A 24,319-nucleotide genomic window follows, 5' to 3' on the forward strand; every position below is an offset into this window, starting at 1 on the left:
GTAGAACATTGCTACAGATTGGTCTGTGCGAATTTGAACCATGCTGTTAATGGTAGAGGGTTGTAAAGCCTTGAGCGCCAGAAAAACTGCACTAGGTAATTGATATGGGACCCTCTGTCCTGGGGCATACATAAATCGCACACCTCGAGGTGGCGCATGATGCATTGTCACCCCCACCCTAGAAGGGAGGAATCTGTAGTAACCGTTATTTGTTGGCAGTGCTCCTGGAACGAGGTTCCCACCGAAAGTTTGCTGGCGGAAAACCACTATTGAAGATCGGCCGTAATGGAGGATGGAACTGGAATCATCTTGGAGTCCGGATCCGTAGCCTGAGACCAGCAACACCGAAGAGCAACCTGAGTGCACCTCATTTTTAGTTGTGCAAGAGGTAGGGCTAACACGCAAGTGGCCATAAGGCCCAGGAGTCTCTGCGACCACCAGGCTGACATGTGGGAGGACTGCAGGAAAAGCTGACATGTGTTTGACAGGTCTGCAATCCTGTCCTCCATCAGGAACACTCCACTGCTGACAGAATCCCAACGGAAAACTAGAAAGATCAGGTCTTGAGCAACCGTCGGTTTCCGCCAGTTCACCGACAGTCTGAGATGGAACAGGAGCTGGAGGATCGACTGAAGATTGGCTGTTGCGGCTTGTGGGCAAGGATTTAGCAGGAACCAATCGTCCAAATATGGATATACATGAACTCCCTGCAGTCTAAGGAATGCTGTGATGATGCCATCATCTTCGTAAAGATATGCAGCTCCGAGCTGAGCCCAAACGGTAGCACCCGATACTGGAAGTGTTCAGTTCCCACAGAAAACCGCAGATATTTCCGATGCGGGTTCCACATCAGGATATGCATGTAAGCGTCCCCAAGATCAACCACGCTGAGCAAATCACCCTTCAGGAGAGAGGACTTTATCTGGCTGGGCGTAATTACCTAGAATTTCTCTTGGGGTAGAAAGAGATTGAAATTTGGGAGGCTGAGGATAGTGCACAGGCCAGCCTAGTTGGGTTTGGGCAATGTAAACAGATGAGTTTTATAGCCCTCCCCTTGCTCCCGCAAAGGAACAGGCTCCACCACTCTGAGGTCTTGAAGGTTCTGTAGCTCGGCTTTGAGGGAGGGCGACCCAGTCTGCTGAAGAGGAGGTTGAGAGGTTGGGGTAAGAGGGAGGGGCAAGCAGAAGCCTGTCCGGGCAACGGACAAAACCCATCGGTCTTCTGTGATGGTCTGCCACGCCTCCAGATGAGACGATATTCGTCCTCCCACTGGAGTCTCATAAGGCAGAGGGAAAACATAATTTAGATGGTTTATCGGTGGTGAGACTCGCATTTGCTGAAGAGGAGGCTGTTGACCGAGAAAAAAAACGCCTACCTTGCCTTTGCTGCTTGCGGCAAGGCCCACCAGCAAGAGCTTCTGCACAGCGTGCACAGTAGCCCTGCAACTCTCTGAAACTAGAGAAGGACCTCGTTTGAGACCCTAACCTCTGAGTATAAGCTGCTTTAGCTGGGATTTTGGCAAGGACCGACAAAGATTTAGCCGTTTGCATGATTGAATTTGTTTTGGCGAGTTCCTCATCAGTGGAGGAATGGAATAGTTCCTTACCTTCGAAGGGAAGATCAAGTACTTTGTCCTGAACCTCCTTCGAGAACTTTGCAGCATGCAACCACGCTTGGCGGGAGATGTCTACTCCAACGATAAGGCCCCGAGCAAGAGTGTCGACATGATGGCCCGCAACTTCCAGCAGGTCCTGAGCCAGAACGTTGGAATCTGAGAAGACACCCTTGAAATCATTGAGCTTGTCAGGAGGAATACATTCCTGAAACTCAGCAAGCTCCTTCCACAGCTTGAAATTAGCAGCCACCAGGATGACCTCAGTATTAGCCTGTTGCAGCTGAAGAGCCGAATTAGAAAATACTTTTTACCCATGGCATCAGGAAGCGTGTCCTCCTTGGAAAGGACTTGAGACGCTGCAGTGAGGACGGCTTAGACTAGAGCATAGCTGCTGCCACCACCGTTGATGAGGGGAGTGAACATGCAGTCAGGGGGATGTCTTCTGACAAGTGTTGCTTGTAGCAAGCGTCAATTTTCCTGTTCAGGTGCTGCCCGGAATGAGGTTTTTCCCAGACCTTGCAGGCTTCAGCAAGCACATCCTTTTGAAGGAAAAGGCCTGTGCGCTCCTGTGTCAACATAGTAAAGGGTCCAGAAAGTACCCCTTCCTGTGGAGAAGGAGACTCGGGTATCGGAATATCTAGCAACGCCATCAAATCCACAACCCGGTCATGAAAGGCTCTGACAGAGTCGGGGAGGTCCTCGATATCTTGGTCTGCTTGATCTTCATCCAATGCGGCGGGAACAGACTCATGATCCACAGCACGTGGCACCTCAGACACTGTGGGCAGACTTTACTGTGCAACGGGAGTCTTAGGCACAGGTCAAAGAGGAGGCAGCAGTGGTAGTGGAGGAGGTGGCCCCACTGAAAGAGGAGGTGGAACTACCGGACCCTGCAGAGGAGTAGCCAGAGCAGGTGGCTGCTCGGGAGGCTTAGGATACATTTCTTTGAAAATATCCTTAAAGTATGCCTTCATCGGGTTAGAGTGCTTAAGGGTCTGGAACTTGCCAAAAAACGCATTCTCAGAAGAAGCCCTGGGCACTGGAGTGGGTGGAAGCCGCTCTTAAGGGGCAAAGCCCCAGGATTGCAATTAGGCTGGTTGCCAGGACGGCCCTCCACCAGTTGGATCCACGTAAACCATGGGAGCGGACGTAGTAGGGAGCGAGACTGTGTGTGGCAGCGGAAAATGAGCATGCCAATCCAACGGAGGGCGGAACGGATTCTTATTATCAACATTACATGGAAAAGGCTGCTCAGCCCCCAAAACAGGCTCCTCCGTACCAGCCGTTGTGAACGTTGGTGTGAGAGAGGAAGTCGAAATGGGAGCCACATACCGTGGTGGTTGGGCCACCATTTTGTTAATGTATGAGGTGAACTGCATCACAGGTGTCAGTGAGACCGTTGTCACAACAGGGGTATCATGAGAATTAACCCTCAGTGAAGGAACCTCAGCAGCGATGGTACTTGAAGACTTATGGTGTTTACCCACCTTCTTTGCCCCCACAGCAGGATCGGTTCAACCACTGGATTGTCTGTGGGAAGGCTTAGGATCACCTGTCCGTAGCCAGAGCCCTCGTAGGGGTCCCCTGGATCCTGCCAGTTTTAAATATAGCTCCTAGTTAGGGGATCCTCGGGGGTAACCCCAGTGCTTTTAGTCGCTTTATTTGAAACCTTGAGACAAGTCTCGGTACACTTAGTTCCCGATTTGGAAACCTCGGGAACTACCCCAGTGAAAACCAGAGCCACTTGGGCCCCTCCCGGATCCAGAAGACCCCAGGAAGGAGTCCTGTGGCTGGGGTGCCCTAAAAAGGAAGGAACTTACCGGATGCTTCCTTTTTTCTTCAATGAACTGCAGTAAATGCGGAGGAGGAATCCGCTGGAACACCTCCTTCCACCTGACAAGCCGACGCTGGAGTGCATGGACGGAGAGGGATTTGCAGTAGAAGCAAGAGTCCCACTGGTGTTCCGGGCCCAACCACTCCAGACAGAGAGAGGTGGGATCCGCCCTTGCGAAATGACATTTGCACGAAAAACAGGACACGAATCCCAGATGCTCCGGTATAGATTGAAGAAAGAGGACCGTGGAACTGGAGCAGGAATATGAAGGACAAGGAAACAAAAAGAAAAAATTTCCTAAAATGCAAGTGTGTCCGACCCCGACCCCGACCGCGCGGAGAAAACGACTGAAGGGCGAAAACATAAAAGAAGGACAAAAAAGTGAATGTTTTGATGCTTCAAAAGTGCTCCGGTCCCGTCCCGATGGACAGAATGTCCCACATGTATGGAGGAAAGGGGATGGGACGTAGGAGTAGGTGGAATGGGGCCCATTGTCTTTTTAGAAATGGGCAAAGAGAGTTATTTTCCGCCAACCTTAACTTTTGTTCTAGTGACCTCATTTCATGTGTTTGGAGCTTCTTCTTTTATGTTTATTCTTTTCTATACTGCAACTTTTAAGTTTGCTTTTCTACTGGAAAAGGCAGAACTACAGGTAAAAGAAGGAGAATTATAAAACGTAAGGGAAACTGGTATGCTTGGCCTGTCCTGATTCATTTACCAATAAGTAAATAATGCATTCATAACGTAATAGCAAAAAAAAGAGCTGGAGAGTTTGTTGTAGCCTCAATATAGCGAGCAACCCCACGTTCAGGTGCGTACAAGGCAAGTAAGAGCCCACCAGTCAGAACCTACTGTAGACCCAAGTAAAGCGAAGGCCTCTGTGAGGAAAGGCCTGTACACACCAAAATGTTGGGCATGATAGCTATTCGAACCCCCGAGCTCCAACCACCCACAGGTACTGCATGTGCCCAATCTCCCATTAAAAAAATGAAAAACCAAGATGTATCAAGTACCCTTTGTATTCCCTAGGCTGTGAACAAGTACAAGCACAGTTCAAGCAGATAAGAGTGATGATGCGAGCAGGTAAGTCAGACGAAGTAGGGATTGTGGCATGCACGGTGGGGGATAAGTGGTGAGTAGTCTGCGGGGCATGCCAAAAACATGGCTGACACCTGGGGGAGGCATTCAAGTGACAAGGACATGGACAGTCACTGAGATATTCCACCTGCATTGCTTGCTACCCAATTGTTTGGAAATACTTCCCCGGATGCAATGCAGAGTAGAAGAGAAAGTACAGTTTTGGTTGGATGCCACTGGTCAGAGTTTATGGCTTAAAGCACCAAATCTGTTACCTGCAGGATGCAGAATCAAATGCAGTAAGATAGCTAAACAGGCAAAGATCCATATAAACAAAAGCTCACAGATCTTGATTTAATATGGTGGGTATTGCAAAGCTCTAACATTCGCTTACATGACATCTTGGGTTGACAAAGAATAGCGCGTCCACAGACTACAAATAGTAGAATAACCAGGACTGTCAGTTGAAAAGCCATGTTTATTGTTTTTTTTCTCCAAAAGACAGCAAGTTTCTCTCCAATCCGAGCTACAATGAGACAGCATTCCAGGCCTTAGCTACCTGGACGGAGGTTCCACCACCAGTTTTAGCAGTCTTAAACTTGGGAAAAGACAGTTAACCGGGCTGTTCAGATGTAAGCATTCTGTTAGGAAAGGAATGATGCAATCACTAAGCTCATATTGTTCGTTTATTACTATAAATCATGGGGATAATTATGAATTTGCCGGTATCCCGCCGGTAATTCTGGCGGAATATCAGAAAACTGACCCTACTGCTTCCACTTCCTGATATCCTGGTATTACCGGGATATTCCAAGTGGTGGAAATGCCGATAAATCCCATCTCATGGAGTGGCAGAGGACTACATGGAGGCCATTGCCGGAATTACCAGCACAGGAAATACCAGTGCCGGTAATTCCAGCATTTATTTTCCAGTAGGAGTCTAAATTACCTCCAGCTCTTTGCTGGAGGTACATCCACGCCCCCACCGGCAAACTTGTGTTTTGCTGGTCCGATTAAATTGCTGGTGCCTGAAATACTGGCAATTATAGCAGACTGGCAAAACTGGAATGAGTTACGCAGGCACATTGATGGCTCTTTATGGTAGCTGGTGCAAGTATAAATGTCCAGATGCAATGGGCCTCATTAGGACCCTGGCGGAGAGGGTATTACGCCAGCGTAGTGCATGGCGTACCTCTCCGCCATACTACGAGTTCCCGTAGCGCCATGGAGGTTTTCTCCGCCTGGTTTTACCAGCCGGAGAAAACCATGGCGCTACGGGACCTCGTTGTTAATTACGCCACCGTATTTTACGGTGGCGTAATTAACTCCTTCCCCACTCCCATTATACCCTATGGGGCAAAAATGGGAATGGGGAAGGGCAGAATGGGGATTGGGGATTTACCGCTCCGCCGAGGTCGGAATGGGGCGGTAAATCCGCCAACCCCCATGGCGCTATCGGCGGCTTTCCGCCATGCTTCGCGGTGCATTTAGCACCGCGAAATCCGCCTGGGTCGTAATGAGGCCCAATGTGTTTAAATTTAGGGATTTTTAAAACCAATATAGCTGCTGCATTCTGCATCCGATGTAAGGAATTCTTACATTTCTCTGGCAGTCCTAATTACATTCCATTGCCAAAATGCAACCTTGAGAGAGCCAAGGCATTAACAGACAGGACTTTGTGAAGGAAAGAGACAAGGATTAAAAATAAAAAATAAGATATCCGCTAACGGGCGCGGCGCAAGATGGCCACAGACTGGAGGAGATCCTCAACCAACATGGACGGAGACGCGAAATACTCTAAGGGGTTAACGGCGCCGTAAAAGGCTACGGCGCTGTTAACCCCTTAGCGCCTAATTACGAGGTCCCTTTGCAGCTCCCGACCTTAACGGCTGGTCTGGACCCGCCGTTAAAGTAGGGACCCGCAAAGGGACCTTGAAAGTAATTACGGTACCGCAATTTGCGGTACCGTAATTACCGCCTTCCCCATTCCCATTGAGCCCTATGGGGCTAAAATGGTAATGGGGAAGGGCCAATGGTGCATGGGGAATTACCGCCCCTGCCAACCTTGGAATGGGGTGGTAATTCCCCATTGCACCATGGCGGACTCGTTACAATACCAGCAGCAACCATGGTGCTAATAGCGCCATTGGTTACCGCCGGTGTTGTAATGAATGTGTGTTTAACAGAACCAAACAACATCGCTTATGAAGGGCACTAAAGTGAACACATTAGGATCCAGAAGAAACTCGTTGCACGCAATTTAGACACATGACTACACCATTGCGGCCACCCCAGAGCAACACCTCAAACAAAAGCCTGCCAAAACCGGCACCCTCTCCCAACGGACACCCGAGCTGCGAGGAAAGAACAAGCACAAGGGTGCGCCCAGCAACCGCGATCGGCAACTCAGCAGACCCCGACTCACCCCGCCAAGCAGAACCGGACCAGAAAACTCACACGGCTCGCCTCTACGTGCTCCGAACTCCCCTCGCCTGCTGACAACACCAATGCGGGCATGAGCGGGAATACGCTGTGACCATCCAGCGGCTAGTGCCCGGTGGAATAGAGACATCGACCCCTGGCCGTGGAGTGAGGGTCAACTCCCACCAGCCTCGGCAACCGCAGAGGGCAGTACCCCACAGCTACCCAGCAATTTTGCAGCCCTGCAACACGCTGCAAAAGGCCCGGACCGGATGACACAAAAAGCAGGAACCGGATCAGTGCCAACGGAACGCAACACAAGTATGAGGGCGGGGGACGAACAAGAGAGCAGAGGACGTATTAGGTCCAATCCGCAGAAAGGCCCTGCATAAGCCCACACCAGGGGCATCTCCCTGATGGCCTGGCCCCCCCCACCCACTCCAGACCGGCACGGAGCATCCAAGGGGCGATCACATCCACGGCAAACACACCCTCAGGGTGACAGCCCCAGCAGCAGCTGGCGAAACAAAAATTTTAAAAAAGAAGAAAAGGGCAGGTTCTACCGAAGAGGGCCGTGGGCTTGTGGCGCACCCCACGGCAGCGGATAATTGGCCTCCACTGGCCCAGCACAATATCAGCGACAGCCTGGGGGAACCTCATCGGGCCTGTAGGCCACAACTGGAGAGCCCCAGGGAGGGGCCCTCACTAGCGCAATCCACGCACTGATAAGAGGGGGAACCCCCTGCGTAGAAGACACACCCAACCTCCGCCCCGCTGGGGCTCTAAAACAGCAAGTGGGAGTTGGATCCTCCCCCACACAGCAAGCGGGTAAGAGCAGGCCCAAGCACAAGGACAGGAACCCGATCACAGCCCTCCAGCCCAAGCTGCAGGGCTACGCCGCCGCCGACACCACATCTTGCACAGAGGGCGCGGGCAACAGACACGCAAGCAACCAGCAGCCCACTCCATAGAGGAATAAGAGGGCCTGCTCACCACACAGAGCCCCTGGCCCAATACAGACCAAGCAGAGCGCAGGGCAGGGGAACTCCCTGGGGGAAATCCCCAAGCGATATCGTGAGCCAACAAACAAGAGGGGCTCAGGAAGCTCCCCCACCACCGAACAGGCGCTGCCCGATACGTGAACGCACTGCAGAAAGACCCATATAGGGCTGCGAAACATCACAAAACACGGGCCCACAGCAACAAGACTAGCCTACCCATCAAGAGCCAGGCGGACGCACAGGCACAACGTGTCGAAAGGGCATGCAAAAAGGAACCCGCGTCCCAACACCAGAAGAGCACTCGGCACCCGCTACACCTAGCCAGCCAAGGAGATCCAACCGGAACAAGGCGTTGATGGACATACAAACGCAACTGCAAACAATCCTGGCTGAGATGGAGATAACTGGACAAAGGACTCTAGAAACAAACAGCGCTGTACTAGACATTAAGCGCGACCTCCAGGAGGTACAAAACTGCCTAACGGCCAGGCAGAGCGCATTACTGACAATGAGCAACGGATAAGCGCAGTGGAAGACAACCAGGCAACAGCCGATACGGATCTGGATGAGGTCATAAAGGAGGTCCTGAGACTAGGCAAAAAAATAGATGATCAGGAAAGTCGGAACAACCTACAGGTTGTGGGCTTGCCCGAGAATGCTGAGGGGGGTGAACCTGGAATCATACATCCAAGACTTCCTACGCAACGCCATAAAAATCAAAAACCCACGGGAACCAACAATCGAAAGGGTGCACAGGGCCCCAATCCCAAGACCGCCCCAGAACAATGCCTACGGATCATTACAATGCACCTCCTCAACTTCCAGCACAAAATGACGATAATAAAGGCCTACAGGACGGTGAACCCCATTAAAATAGGCTTAACTGACATTTGCATTTGTAACAATTACTCACTGGAGGTATCAAGGAGACGCAAGCAGTTCAACCCGATCTTCGAAGCATTAAAGGACCTGGACGTCCGCCACTACCTAAAATTCTGAGCAACATGGTGCATCCAACACAAAAAACAATGGCACATTTTTGAAGACCCAAAAGCAACATGGCGCTTTCTACAACAGTGCGAAATAGTCACCACAGACTTTGAACAACCTCCAGCGGGGACCCAGTACCCGGAATTCCGCCCCCCAACCCAATCAAGAAAAGTCAGTTTCCAGGTGGAAATGGCACAATAACAGCCGACGCCCAAAAGGCTAGGGACACAAGCGCTGAAACTATCAGGACAGAAAAGCCGACCATACAACATACCAGAGCAGCAAACAATCACCAGAGCCCTAAAATGGGCCAGAACTGCAACAACTTCTGGATCCATGCGGTAGACGCGTCTGACACCAGCTATACTTTCTATGCTGAACAACAATTCAACAAGCCAACAGGCTACTGAAGACGTCTTCACTCACCAGAGGCGGGCCGCTGCCTCGGCAAGAACACAAGGCGGATACAAAGCACCCGAAGCCGTGTTGGGCATCTAGGGATGGGGGTACCGGGTGGCACCAGCCCTCCCTGCCTGAATGCCTCGGCACATTTGCCATTTGTTGGGAATAGTCAAGGGGTTTGCCCTTCCCAATGTTTATTTCAGGCTGTTTGTTTTAGAATTACTACAGGGTCAGTTTGGAGCCAGTTCAAGGGTGAGCTGCAAGCTTACAGGGTGTGGTAGCGACGGCCACACCAATCAATGCGCACATACAATACGGTCCCATGGCTGCCACGACCAGTGAATGCCAGCACGCGCGTACACACACACCACAAGTGGGTATGGCCCATAATCTGAAATTAGTATCTCTCAACATACAGGGTCTCGGTCACCCCATCAAATGCAGAAGGATGCTCAACAGCATGCGCAACATTCAAGGGGACACTATATTCCTCCAAGAGACACACTTATGCATCATAGAATCTGGGAAGCTACAGCGGGGCTGGGTGGGAACCGCAATCCACTTCCCGCGGCACGGGAGTAGGGGAGTATCCATTCTCACCAACAAAAGGGTCCCATTCCAGGTAAAACATAAAATTGTAGACAAGGAAGGCAGATTTACACTCGCACAGGGCCTAATACATCAGCATTCAATTACGCTCCTCAATGTATATGCCCCCACAACTCAACCCCCCTCCTTCTTCGTCACCAATATGTTTGCGACCTGCACGCAGCACATGAGCAACATCGTGCTTATCGGGGGGGACCTCAACGTGACTTTAGACCCGACACTAGACCGCCAAGGCACCAAAACAGGGGGCCCCAACACTAAAGAAACGGGCAGAGCTCCAATTCTTAATCCATGACCTCCGCCTAAATGATATATGGCAAGTAATACACGGACACAAACCGGACTTCACGTTCTACTCACATCTCCACGACAGCTATTTCCGGCTAGATTACTGGCGAATCCCCGCCAACATGAAATACCTGGTGACCGACTGTGCCATTCTCCCAACCACACATCTCCCTACCGGACACAGCACGGAAACCTCCCCCCTGGAGATTAAACTTGCGGATGCTCCACTACCACGACCTCGTAGAACAACTCGTAGCTGACTCTGAGAGATTCTGGGAGGAGAACCTAGTACAAGACTACACTGCCCCTAGGTGCTGGGACTCATTTAAGGCCTATATGAGGGGGCAAAGCATTTTTCCGCAGGGCACAAACGCAAAACATGGGGGAAAGAAGTAGCACGCTTAACGGGTGAACTTGAAAAGGCAGGGAAAGACCACAAAAAATCCAGAAACAAACTCCTAAGGCCACAAATCAATAAGCTACGTGCCAAAATTGGCCAACTGACAGCCGAAAGAGCCCAGAAGTCGTACACAAGCTGGTCCCAAACATATTACACAGAAAATGACAAGCCCCTCAGGCTAACGGCCCTGGCCCTGAAGCAAAGACAAGTAGCGCAAACAATCGGCATCAACGGCAAAAGCGTGAGGGATAGAGGAGGGGAACACCCTCATCAATGCACGGTTCGCAGAATTTTATAAAGCGCTATACACAGCATCAGACGCCTCCACAACTCAAGATATCGAGCAGTTCCTCAACTCCATACAGATCCCCAAAATCCCCCCCGAACACAGGGCCTCCCTGGAGGCCTAAATCATGGCCACAGAAATCTCTAACGCTATAAATGTACTATCCGCAGAGAAAGCAGCAGGACCCGATCAACCTGTACAAAAAGCTGGAGGAGGGGATAGCACCATGCATAGAGGAAGTATTTAAAGAGGCAGCATCTAGTGGAGGTCTACCCCAATCAATGCTCGCCGCAAACATAACAGTCTTCCACAAGGGGGGAGAGGGACCCAGAACTATGTGGCTCCTACAGGCCCATATCTCTAATAAATGCAGACGCAAAAATCATGGCTAAATGCCTGGCTAAACGCATCGGAAACAGCCTACCGACCATAATCCACAAAGACCAAACAGGTTTAATTCGGAACAGACACTCTAGCGATAACATCAGAAGACTACTCCACATAGTAGCAGGGGACAGGGACCCAGACGACCTAATACTGGCAATCGACGCAAAAACGGCATTCGGCAAAGTGCAGTGGGAGTTTATATTCAAAGTCCTCCCACGCTATGGCTTTCCCCCCTACCTAATCCAATTGATTAAACTTCTATATATGGGCCCCACTGCTGCCACAGGAACCAACGGAACTACTTCCCCAGCGTTCGAGCTACAGTCAAGCACACGTCAAAGGTGCCCGCTCTCACCTCTGCTTTACCCCTCTTCATTGAACCAATAGCGCTCAAACTCTGGGCAGACAAAGGGTGGGCAGGGGTGGTGCAGGGGGGGAGAGCACCGGGTGTCCCTCTATGCCAACCACATGCTCCTTTACATTAGCCATAACCCCACAGCCCTACCGCACATTCGGGCGCTCTTACTCGAGACAGGCCCGATGGCGGGTTACATTATAAACTGGAGCAAATCTGAGGTCATGTTACTGCCCCAGACATCTCATGGGACACGGGAGAGGTGGCACCATTCCATCTGCAAACACACCATATACAATAACTAGGAATTAACATTAGCGCCTCACTAGATAACATCAGGGATCTAAAATACCCCCAGAAAATAACGGGCATATGTCAGGATCCCAAAAGATGGGACAATCAGCATCTCTCATTGACCGGACGTATAAACGCCCTGAAAATTAACTAATTTCCCAAACTAATGTATGTCGCTATGATGATCCCACCCAGTCATACATTTAATTCCATGAAAGAACTGGATAAAGCAATCTCCAAGTTTATATGGAAGGGGAAGAAAGAGAGAATCCACCCATCAGTCCTGCAGGCCTCCAAGGCAAACAGGGGCCTGCCAGCCCATCTCTTATAGCAAACCACCAAGCGGCTCAGCTATGTTGGTTCAAACAGTGGCTAGACACAACAGACGACTCCAGCTGGAGAGCAATGGAGATCGACATGATGAAGCCACTCAACAGTATTGAGATCATGGCCACCCCCCCCAGACAAGCTCCCTGCGGACATTAAGAAGCACCCTATACTATGGCCCACAATCACTCAATGGCACAAACTCAGATCAGGGCAAGGGGTCCAAATTAAGCACGCACCACCGTGGGCCAGCATACAGGCCATGCTGATGTTCGGCATGGAACACAAAATCCACCTAAACCAAGACCACCTCTGGGCCCGCATAAGAATCATGGACATTTGCGAGGGGGGCGGGGACAACACAGGCATTTCAAGACACATGCACATTACTCGGTTTGAAAGAAGGCGACTGGCTAACCTACCACGTGATCTGCACCACAATACGCAGGCACACAGATCTATCCCATTCACACACGGCACCTGCTCCATGCGAGGCCGAGATGGAGAGGCACCTTCAAATGTTCCCACACCTCCGCACATTCTACCAAATGGCAGCCCCGCAGAATCAAGACTGAAACCACACATTAGCACACATATGGTCCGAGGACCTAGGGACCCAAATCGATAGAACTGACCTCTTGGTATACTACGCTGCTTTACCATTAGTCTCGATAAAGCAGAGGAACAGGGAGATCCAGTCTAAAATACTGCACAGACTGCATTTCACCCCCACCACACTTCACCGGATGGGGATAACCCACACAGATAAATGTCGGAGGGGGTGAGGCGCCACCGGCACCTTCGGCCATATACTCGGGCCCTGCTCCAAGGTCAGCCCACATTGGAAGGAAGTACACAAACAGCTAAGTGGCATAAAAGGGGCCTTAGTCGCATTCAAACCTGAGGTGATGCTGCTCGGGGCCGAGGCCGACGAACGGGACGAAGATGGGCTTACACGCAAACATATAGGCATAATACTATTTATCGCATGCAAAATCCTTATCACCCACTGGAAGGCGAAGACCACCCCCCCTTCCCCTGCAGCACGAGCTGCACTTCCCTTGAAAACCTAATGGAAACAGCAGCCTTGCCAGACACACAACCCCAGAAGACCAGCAAAATTCAGAGAGTTTACAGAACCATATATCTAAAGGGAAAAGGGGTGGAGAGAGAGGACACAACCAATTGCACAAGAGGGCCAATGATTCCGGAAGGGGTATAACCGCTAGGTGGCAGGGACACATTGTACATCAACACCAAGCCAAGATGGTTCTAATAGAACCGCAAGAATGCAACTCATGGTTAGGGGGGGGGAGCGTTGGGGAAAGTTGTTATTCAAGTTGAGTGGATGGGGGACAGCGGGAACAATAAGGGGCGAGGGCAGGGGGAGATAACAGAATGGACAACGCGCAAAGACTGAACTCCTCACCCAAATCCGAACTTGCTACGTACACCATGAGCACTACTCAGTACTAGGACGACGCCTGTAATGTGATCACAAAAGTTTGATATCATGTTTAACAAATTCCAATAAAAAGATGTTTAAAAAAAAAATAATAATCTTTGGCTAGTGGAAAACCAGGATTTTGCCACTGCGGATATCAGAGACACGAGAATAAGATCTGCATGGTGTACCACAAGAAAATTGTCAATATCCACTAGTTGCAAAACCTGTTCCAAAGGCAGCGGTATATTTTAGTTGGTGGCCTCCTGGCTGAAGACAATACCTCCATTACGTCATTACGTCTTCCAGGAGGTTCCAATCCCTGTCCCTGATCCTCTCGGAAACCAGCAGTGAAGGTTCAGATTTCTGATAACTGGGTGGAGAATGCAACCTCCCTTCTGAGTGAGCAGAAGGGAGAACGGAGGGCAGATGGACATGTCCAAAGGTTCTGGGTACCACGTCCCCCTGGGCAATAGCGGGGCAAACAGGATCATGGATTCCTCAACTTGTTCAAGGTCCTGATGACATGAGGAATTACGGGGACTGGTGGGATAGTGTACTGGAGTGAAAATTCGAAGTCCACCATGAATGTGTTCCCCAGAGCTCCCCACTGAGGAAATTCCCGGGGGCAGAACAGGGTGCACTACCTGTTGATACTGAATGCAAACTTGAGGGGTTCCCCAAAGGGCAAAGATCTCTAGAAGGACTCTAGAAGGACTTCCTGAGATAACACCCACTTGTGGGAGACTGTGCTCTGCCTGCTCAAATCGATAGAGAGATTCCTTCTTGCAGTGTCCAAAACCAGAGCTGTATTGCCCCTCAGCACAATGGGAGTGACCCTAAACCTCCTCTCTTGTTGAGGTAATGCATGACCACTGTGTGGTCTGTCAGTTTCAGGAATTTCTTCCCCCGCACAGAGGGCAGAAAGGCCATCAGCGCCAGTTGGATTGCCCTCATTGCTAAAGGGTTGATGTGAAGTCTGGACTCTGATGAAGGCCAATGACTGCTGACTGTCAGGTTGTTTGCAAGGGATCCCCAACCTGCGAGCGAGGCATCCGTTATTACTGTTATCTCCGGCAATGGTTGCCAAAAGGGTTCTCCCTACATCAAATTCTCCTTACAGGCCCATTGCCAGGAATCCTGCACGTCCTTGCTCGGGTTCTGAAGAAGGTCTGTCATCCTGCTAGAGAACTGTGACCATTGGGATCAGAGGGCCCACTGAACTGATCTCATCTTCAGACAGGCCTGTGGCACCAGGAAAATGCAAGATGCATAAGACTGAGCAACCTCAGAATAATCGAAGGACAGTAGATGTTGAGCATTCAGAAACTTCATGACCATCTGCTGAATATGCTGAGCCCTCAACTTGGGTGGTGAAGCGTTCCCCGAGAAAGTATCCAGGACAGCTCCAATAAACTGAAGCTTTTGGGAAGGTATCATGTGGGACTTCTTGACATTGAGGAAGAAGCCCAGTTTGTGCAGGGAGTGGCAGTTGATTCTAAGATGTTCTAGAATTTGTTCAGGAGAACGAGCCCTTATCAGCCTATTGTCCAGGTAGAGATAGACGTGAATCCCTCCCCTCCTTAGATTCGCAGCCACTACTGCCATCCATTTGGTGAAGACACTCGGGCGGAGGTGAGCCTGAATGGAGGAGCCCGAAAATGAAAATGAGACTGACAATGGCGAATCTCAGGTACTTTCTTTGCTTTGGATGTATGGGCACATGGAAGTAAGTATCCTGAAGGTTGAGTGACAAAATCCACTTAAACTTGTCCTTCCTGAGGAAATTGATCAAGCGTCTCAAGTCCAAGATGGGTTGCAGTTCTCTTTCATTCTTGGGAATTGAAAAGTAAGGGGAATACCATCCTTGATTCCTCTCCACCGCAGGCACCAACTCTATTGCACCTTTCCTTTAAAGGGTAATATCCTCCTCTAAGAGGAGCGGATCTGGATCCTTCAAGGAATGGGTGCTTGGCCGGGAATTTGGAGGCCTCTTCAAAAATGGAAGGAAGTATCCATGAGCTAATGTTTTTGCAGGGCCTAAGCATTGGAAGTAACGCTTTACCATTCTTCCAAATGCTGTGTCAGCCTGCATCCCACCACTATCCTGTGTACTAAGGCCTCCGAGAGGTTTTGGTGTTGCTGTGGCAGACGACAAAGAGGCAGAGATTGCTTGGGTAGCTCTACCCCCAAATCCTTGTGAACCATGAGGTAGTCTCATCTGTCTCCTCTGAGGGAATTGTCCTTTCGCCCTGCCAACTGAAGAGTAGTAACTAAAGGACCTGCCTTATTCGTGGAAGTGCGCGCATTTGTGGAAGTGCATTGCTGAAGTGCTGTTTCGCTGGCTACACACCATTCTACTTCAGGAAGATTTATCGGCAAAAAGAATTGGATTTTATACTCCTTTCATTGTTTGCGGCTAAGCCCCGCCTATTTGTAACTCACTTCCTATGTATTGGGAGCACGTGCGTGCATCCATAGTAGTGGATTGCTGAACTGCAGTTTTGCTGTTTAGCTGTGCAGCTTGAGTGATCAGCGACATCAGCAACTTCGCTGTTTCTATCTAACTTCTCTCACTTCTCTAAAGTGTTCCACATTTAAGGTAATATCTGGTTGAATATTTCTAACTGTGTACTATTGAAGGCTTAAGGCTGTTGAGTTTGCAATACACGTAAGAATCACTTGACGCAATGGCAACAGAGCCGTATACTTTGAAATCGTGATGCCTCCATGTAGAGAAATTATGAAATGCACAAGTATGACGAAGCAAACACCTGTAAGAACGCTGCATAATTTAGATATAGCTAAAAGCGTCTCTGCAGCCGCGCGGTACCACATACACTCATATACTGCTGATATTAGAAACTTTTGCTCCCCTAATTTGACTAACGTGAGCAACGTAACTTCAAATAGAACGTCTGCTGTAGCAAGCATTTCCACAGGGTTACAAGTAGTATCACTGTCCAATGACTTACCATTCATCGACTTATCCACGCCGACTCACTGATGGTGGCAGTGTATGAAGAAATGTGTGAAATCACAGCTCCATCCAATCTCGCTCTGCCACTTAGTAGGAGCATACTTCCAAACAATACAAAGGACGTCTTTGACAACCTGCATGATGAAAATGAACTAAATGTAGCAGCAATGATTCACTCTCAACCACCTGCAATAAACATTGAATCTAAAGTAATCAGTTCAAACTCCAATGAAATGTCCAGGTCGCCCGGAAGAGATAACGAACCACAAGTTAGTGTAATAAATACAGAAGGCCAGATAGAGGATTTAACAACACCTTCTGACGCCTTGATATCCATTTCTTCACACAGTATTGCCCCATCATGTTTGACCAGTCGCCACATAATTGTTCTGCATTGTCTATTTAATTTGCGAAACCTACACTCAGAAAACAAACTGTCAAATTATAGAACCAACAATCATTAATACCATCGCCTATGTCTAATCCCACTGTTGAACTGACGCTGATGGCCATGAACACTGCGCTGCTTTCATTAACTAAGTTATTTGAAACTCTGGATGGTAAACTAAACGCACAGAGCTTATTGATAAATCAGCTCATACATGGTTGAAAGTTGGAGCCTATTCCATCCCCACCGGACAAATTTATTAAGTTATGTGAAACACTAGAAACCAAATTAAATGTCCAGTGTTCGCTGATAAACCAGCTCGCACAGCGTGGAAACCTGATGTTTACTCCCACTGTTCCTGACACGATTTGCTCCAAAACAAATCACCTAAAAAACAAGTTGAAATGTCTAAAATCAACATAACCAAAAAGTATGCGACAAATGCTGGCAACAGTAAATTGAAAATCGAATAATGCACTCAAGTGGAATCACCTTATGAGCCACTTGATGATTTAATCGTGGAGATGGAGGCACAGTCGGCTAAAGCACCTACCATGCAATCCCAAGCCTCACCACATAGTGATCCATTGCAAAATCTACCAAATCCACATTATAACCAGATTCCAGAAAAGACCTTCACAACTCTAGAACAAAGACGAGATGAAATATCTAAATCGGTAACCCAATACATAAATTCGTTGGAGGGCCACCAGAATAGCGGACATTTCATGTCCTTACCAACTCGCCACGTTGCACAAGAAAGAATGCGGAGCACATTTGAAAATGGCTCCTCTGGCACTGGATCCATACATTCTACGAGACAAAGGCTTAGAGCAGGACAATTAAACCATCCAAATCATTTACAAATTTACATCACTTAATATTGCAATGTAGACCTAGTCCCTATTCAACATATGATATGAATAGAACGTGTGTGCTCAACATCTTTAGTGATAGCCCAAGTCTTGAAGACGTATTATCATCTGACATATATAGAGTAGACATTTTTGAACGAGAATGACTTGTCCCTAGCGCGTCTGTGGTTGCAATCTGGCATTGTGATGAATACAATTTGGCAGGCAAAACAAGAATTATTTGAATTGGGATTCACCCTTAATCATGAACCCCGAACGAGAGAAACAACCAGCCTATGCAAGATACCTCCTCTATTAGGATCACATGCACAAAGTAACCATTACAGTCAACAGGACAGGCAGATTCTTTGCCAAGTGGGTATGCTTATCAACAGCCATGACCTTACAAGGACAAGTAGCAATCCTTAGAAAATGTTTGTCAGTGCTTACATCTAGCAAGTTGGAATATCTGGGGACACCAACATCTCATTAATAGCACGATACCATAGCATAGCATAATACCTGCACTTTTGGACACCTGCTGTCTGCACTTACCCTTGCACCTGCCACCTGCTGGCAGCCCTTCTTGTTATTGTTTTGTTCCCATGTACAGAAATGCCCCCTCCCTTTCCCCTGGCACTTTTCCCCTCCCACCTTCCCTGAACTTGCGCAATCTCAATGTCTCTTGGCCTAGTAAGATCGTTGTCTCTGTCCTCCCTCTGTACTCCCTTCCTTGCCTTGTCGCACCTTGAAACACTTGTGTTTTGGCACGATACAAATGCCATATCATATCATGACAAATTAATTAAATAACAATGACATTGTTGCCTTACAGGAAACATGCTTATCTGAAACTCCTGTATGGGATGGATATGGCGTTTTATTATAACCCGCTAAACTTCCACCCAAAGGCAGACCGATAGCAGGGTTACTAATTGCAACCAAAATCACTGCAGGTCTGCAACTAGAGCGATGGGTGGAACCTAATTCATATATTCAGTTAGCCAAGGTCACATCCGGTATGAAAACAATAGCAGTGATAAACATTTATTGGAATCATGCTGCACAAAATCTTGACACATTATTTAAGGAAATAGAAACCATCTTAGTTCTTATTACCTTAGATCCATCTATAACATCGACTATCCTGGTGGGTGATCTTAATATTCATTGCCTAATAGGAACAACAAGAACAGAGGCTCCTTTAGTACACAGATGGGCAGATCTTATGGCAGAGAGACAGTTAGTGATGTTAAATGGCACTGTACATTGAGATACCCCTCCAAGTTACACATGGAAGACATTGCAACAAGCAATCATTGACGATATATATGTCGACAGAGCATTATTACCAAAGGTTGAGAGCTTTATAGTCACATCACAAAGCCATAGTGGCCATGAATTGCTGGCTTTAACATGAACATGGCAAATTCCAAGATCTAAAACATCTATGCATAGCTTTGATGACCAGTTTAGTCTCACTGGAGGCCGAAATCGTTTTCGATGGACCCTGCAAAAGATGGTAGATCTTCATAGCTGCATTTCAAATATGCCCCGGCACTTTGAAGGACTCTATGTAGCAGCATTACAACTCTTTAAAGAACAAATCTCAAATACATCAAGACCCATGCATAAACATATATTTTTCAACAGCTCCAAGAGAGAAAGGCCAAGTCCCATTAATTAATGAGAAGGGCGAGTTCACTACCAACTGAAATTAGAATTGTGACAGTGACTAGTCTTAACATGCAATATAAAAATGTGATTACTGCACATAAAACTCTATTGATGCAGAGATGGAGAGTAAATGTTAAATGCGGTTACAACCAAACGTTCTGCCCAAATTTGGCACAATCAGGCGACCTACAACACAATATAAAAACACAATAAACATAAACATAAACACCGAACTGCCAATACAAATTGTTGCAGTATCCAAACAAACCTGGATTCAATATTTTACTAATCTCTATGCTTCTCATTTAGTCATCTCATTTAGTCGAGCACAGAATTAACAACATCACTTTAAATTTTGACCAACATGATATTCTACAACTCATTAAAAAATTAAGCTCCTTGCAAGCACCTGGACTGGACGGATTAAGCAATTCTATGCTCAAGTCCAACCCCAAACATTAGGCCAAGATATTATTCTTGGTATTTAAACAGATAATACATGAGCACACTATTCCTCCATCATGGCAAAGATCTATAATCATACCGATTTTTAAAAAGGGAAATCGGCATCTGCCTAACAACTACCGACCCATAGTCTTGTTAGACATCCCAGGCAAAATCTTTGCCCGTTTAGTTCTAAAAGATTTTAACCAATAGACTGCAGCAAGTGATCTGCATGAAACTTACCAAACCAGATGTATTGCTCGCATGGGATAAACTTAACTATAATTGCTGTCATTAAAGCATTGAGTCTACAAACGAAACAGCCAATGTATATGGCGTTCACAGATTTCAAAACAGCGTTTGACTCTCTATCACGATAAATCCTACAGGGAAAACTCACCAAGGCTGCTTGCCTGGACCCTAATCAAAATTTAATTAAACAACTGCACACCCATACCACAGTCCAAGTTCGTCTAACCTTAGAGGGTAAGCTTTCAACACCTATATCTACCCACTGAGGTCTTAAACAAGGCCATGTCCTGGCCTCTGCATTATTTAACTTCTTTATTTCTGATATAAGGAAACATTTGAATTTAGTCGTCTCAGATGCCCCAAAATTAGGAGACTGACCAATTCCATGGTTATTATACATGGACGACTTAGTCCTCTTATCAAAAACTCTAAAGGGCCTGCAAAATGTGTTAAGTGCATTTCAAGAGTTCGTCACAAATAATATGCTAATGATCAATATAGAAAAAACAAAGATATTATATTATGGTGTGACAAAGCGGCATCGAAAGATCTCCTTGAAGCGGTCCTTGCATGGTACTAGTTTGAATATAGTAAACAAATATCGATACTTGGGAATAAACATTAACAATGACAACATAGATCGCCCATATTTGGTTGAACTGTAGACAAAAGTGTGAACAGCAATTTCTCAAGCACGAATCATACATATTAAATATAGTAAATTATCGTGCTCACCACTATTGACCTTTTATAATCAGAAAGTAGTTCCAGTAATACAATACAGCGCAAAGATCAAATCCATCTGATCACAGTCTTTTTGGCTGCGGTATGAGGGGAGATTTTGGAAGAGAGTACTTTCTTTGGCGCAGTCACAATCAATGCGTATAATTAGGTATGAACTGGGGTTAATATCCTTCTCTAGTATGTATGCATGGCGATTATGCTCCCTATATAGGAAATGCATATTGAGTGATAAACCAGGTAGCTCTTTGCATATTCTATCAAACTACTTATGGTTTTCTTTTCATGTATTGGCAAAACAATGGAGAACACAAATTGAAAACATTCTGGCTGCAGCTGACAGCTCCATAGAATTGCTAAAACGTGATCCAACTAGAGGCAAACAAAAATGTGGCAGCATGATTGGATATGCACTTGTGAATCATTTTTAACTTACAACGGATTCAGAAGCATGCCATTTGCTATTAAACCACAGTGACGTCCTGAGTTATATTTATTAAATTTTCCCTTATCAAAACGAATTTTTGCAATTTCGTTTAAATCTATGGCAAGCTCGAGAGGTGCTAGCCAATCGAATACTCATCCCCAAATCTGACAACCTATGTAGATTTGGTTGCAGCCTTGCTGAATGCAAAACTCTAACGAATTTGTTGATCGAATGTCCGTTATTAACACAGAAGCGAATTGAGTGTTTGAAACCACATTAGCAGGATTTAAGAATCATAATAACTGATATACTAAGGACACAAATATTTCAAACTAAATCAAGAGCAGTCAGAATTGCAATTGTTAAATTCCTATTGTCATTGAACATAGCGTTAAAAACTGAAAACGTGCTGACCATTTAGGCGTTCAATCAAATTTAATATTAGCTAAGATAACGTGTTATAATCTTATGAATTAATTTTAGATATATCTTTATATATGTTTACAATGTAATATGTCGGAGGTCTTATATCTGATTGTGAACAATTCATTATTGTAGTGTATGTGTTGTCTCTTTTAACAAAAAAAGGATTTTCTTTCTTTTTTCTGTACAATTGAAAGGCTGATAAAACATTGTTCAACCACATCAATAAAAACATTAAAAAAAGGACCTGCCTGTCCAACTGAGAGGCCAAATGTGGCTGGCGAATCTCAGCTCTTTAGAAGTTGCAGTTTTTCCAAGCTCTCATCAGCTTTTGATCGAAAAATCTGCGAGCCATCGAATGGCATATGTAACAGTCATTTACGTCAGGGGAAAACCCTTTCCTCACCTTCCGGAATGTTTTCTGCTGTCATTACCACAACCTCCCATTTATTAATTGTACATTTATATGGCGCTTACACTCAAGTGTTTCCAGGTGCCACAAGACAGGATGGAGGTGGGAGGGAACAAGGGAATCAGGAGCGTAGAACAACATAAAAATGGTTACACTGGCCTTGTGACAATCCTACAGCGCAAGTGCTTGAGAAAGGAAGTAAGTGCAAGGGGTGAGAGGATAGAGGGAGAAGTGCAGAACTGGGGTGCCACCAGGGAAGGGGCAGAGAAGTGCCGGGTGGGCCAAGGTGGCAAGTGCCAAGAGAAATGAGGGAAATGAGTGCAGTTGTAAGGGTAGACCAAGTTAGGCTAGTCTGGGAAAGGGAGTCCGAGGGCAAGTGCTGGCAAAGGATGCAGGGGGACTGATGGGGGCTGATCTGGCCCCTGAAGAGACCAATCCCCAGTCATACCAGCATACGGAGAGTTAGCATGGGAGGGCCAGACGGAAGAAAGAGGAGAAAAGGAAAGTCTTGAGAAGTTTCTGGAACTTTAGAAGATCCAGCTCAAGTCGGAGAGGGAAGGGAGGCCGTTCCAGAGGGAGGAGCCAGCAGAGGAAAGGGGTCTACCTTTCACTCTCTGCTTGGAGAATTGTTTGACCTGCAGAGAATTGGAGCCAGGGGACTGAAGGACTCTGTCCGGAAGGTATTTAGGGAGAGTAAGCCGGATGTAAAGAGGTCCCAGGCCCCAGACGGCCTTATGGATGATGCAGAGGTTCCTGAATTTGATCCTTGCGGTCACCGGGAGCCAGTGGAGAGATTTTAGGGCAGTAGAGATGCAGTCCCTGGGCTCTGATCCAAGGATAAGTCTTGCAGCCCTATACTGGATTAGCTGGAGGGGCGAAGGAAGGAAAGAGGCAGATTGAGGAAGAGGCTGTTGCAGTAGTCAAGCCTAGAGACAACCAGGGCTCTGGTGACTTTGAGCTTCTGGGGGAGGGCGAGGAAAGGTAGAATGCCCATGAGAAGATGGAACTGAAAGTTAGACTTCTTGACAAGGTCTGTGATGTGTGAAGAGAAGGAGAAAAGAGAGAGAAAGGAGTCAAAGATGATCCCAAGGTTTAAAATAATTTTGCCAGTGCACTAGTAGCATTAGAAGCCTTCAGGGCCATGCTGCATGATATGATATGATATGGTATTTATAACGCGCCTATACACAAGTGTTTCAAGCCGTGAGTGTTTCATGCCAAAAAAGAATCTTTTTCCTAGGGCATCAAACCTTTTCTGGAGGGATTGTAGGATAGGCAGCAGCCTTTGAAGGCAAAGTGGCTGACTGAACAACCAGACTATCTGGAGTGGGATGCCTCAACAAGAATTCTGTATCAATTGCAGAAGGTCTGTACTTCCGCGTTAAGTCCTTGTTTACTGACTGAGAACTATCAGGTTTTTTCCAATTTTCGACCACTCTGTTCCTCAGTGCCGTATGAAAGGGTAGAATTGGATCATTTGCAGGATCCTTGTCAAGGATATCAGTCAAGTCATTCTTTTCATACTCAACAGCAGGCCTACCGTAAATATTATGTTACCTTCTCCATGACTGACCTGTATGAGCCATCAGCATGCCCAGTCACATTCGGCATGAAAAACTCAATGTCTGGAGATGTGTCCAGACCACTGGCATCCATCAGGGTGTCCATCGGCTCCTCAGAAATCAGTTCCTCTGGAGCATTCAGAGTGCCATACACTCCAGTCCAAACAGAGGACTTCTCTCCTCCAGTGCTTCTTCCTTTTCATAAATAGAGCTCATCGATGTAAAAAAATTCCTTTTTTGTCACAGGCTTATAAACATTCAACTGATCTATACAGGATGTTGGTGGCCTTGATGCCAGGTCCCTTCAACAGAGCTGCTGAGGAAAATTATGGCTTCGATTTGACTCTAGGTGTGGAGACTCTCGACGCTTCTCAAGGAAGCTTTGCAACCTTTCTTTCTGGGTTCTTAGGCACACACGAAGCAGTCTTT

This window comes from Ambystoma mexicanum, chromosome 1p (genome assembly GCF_040938575.1).
Source record: "Ambystoma mexicanum isolate Mex_15411 chromosome 1p, UKY_AmexF1_1, whole genome shotgun sequence".
Lineage (NCBI taxonomy): Eukaryota > Metazoa > Chordata > Amphibia > Caudata > Ambystomatidae > Ambystoma > Ambystoma mexicanum.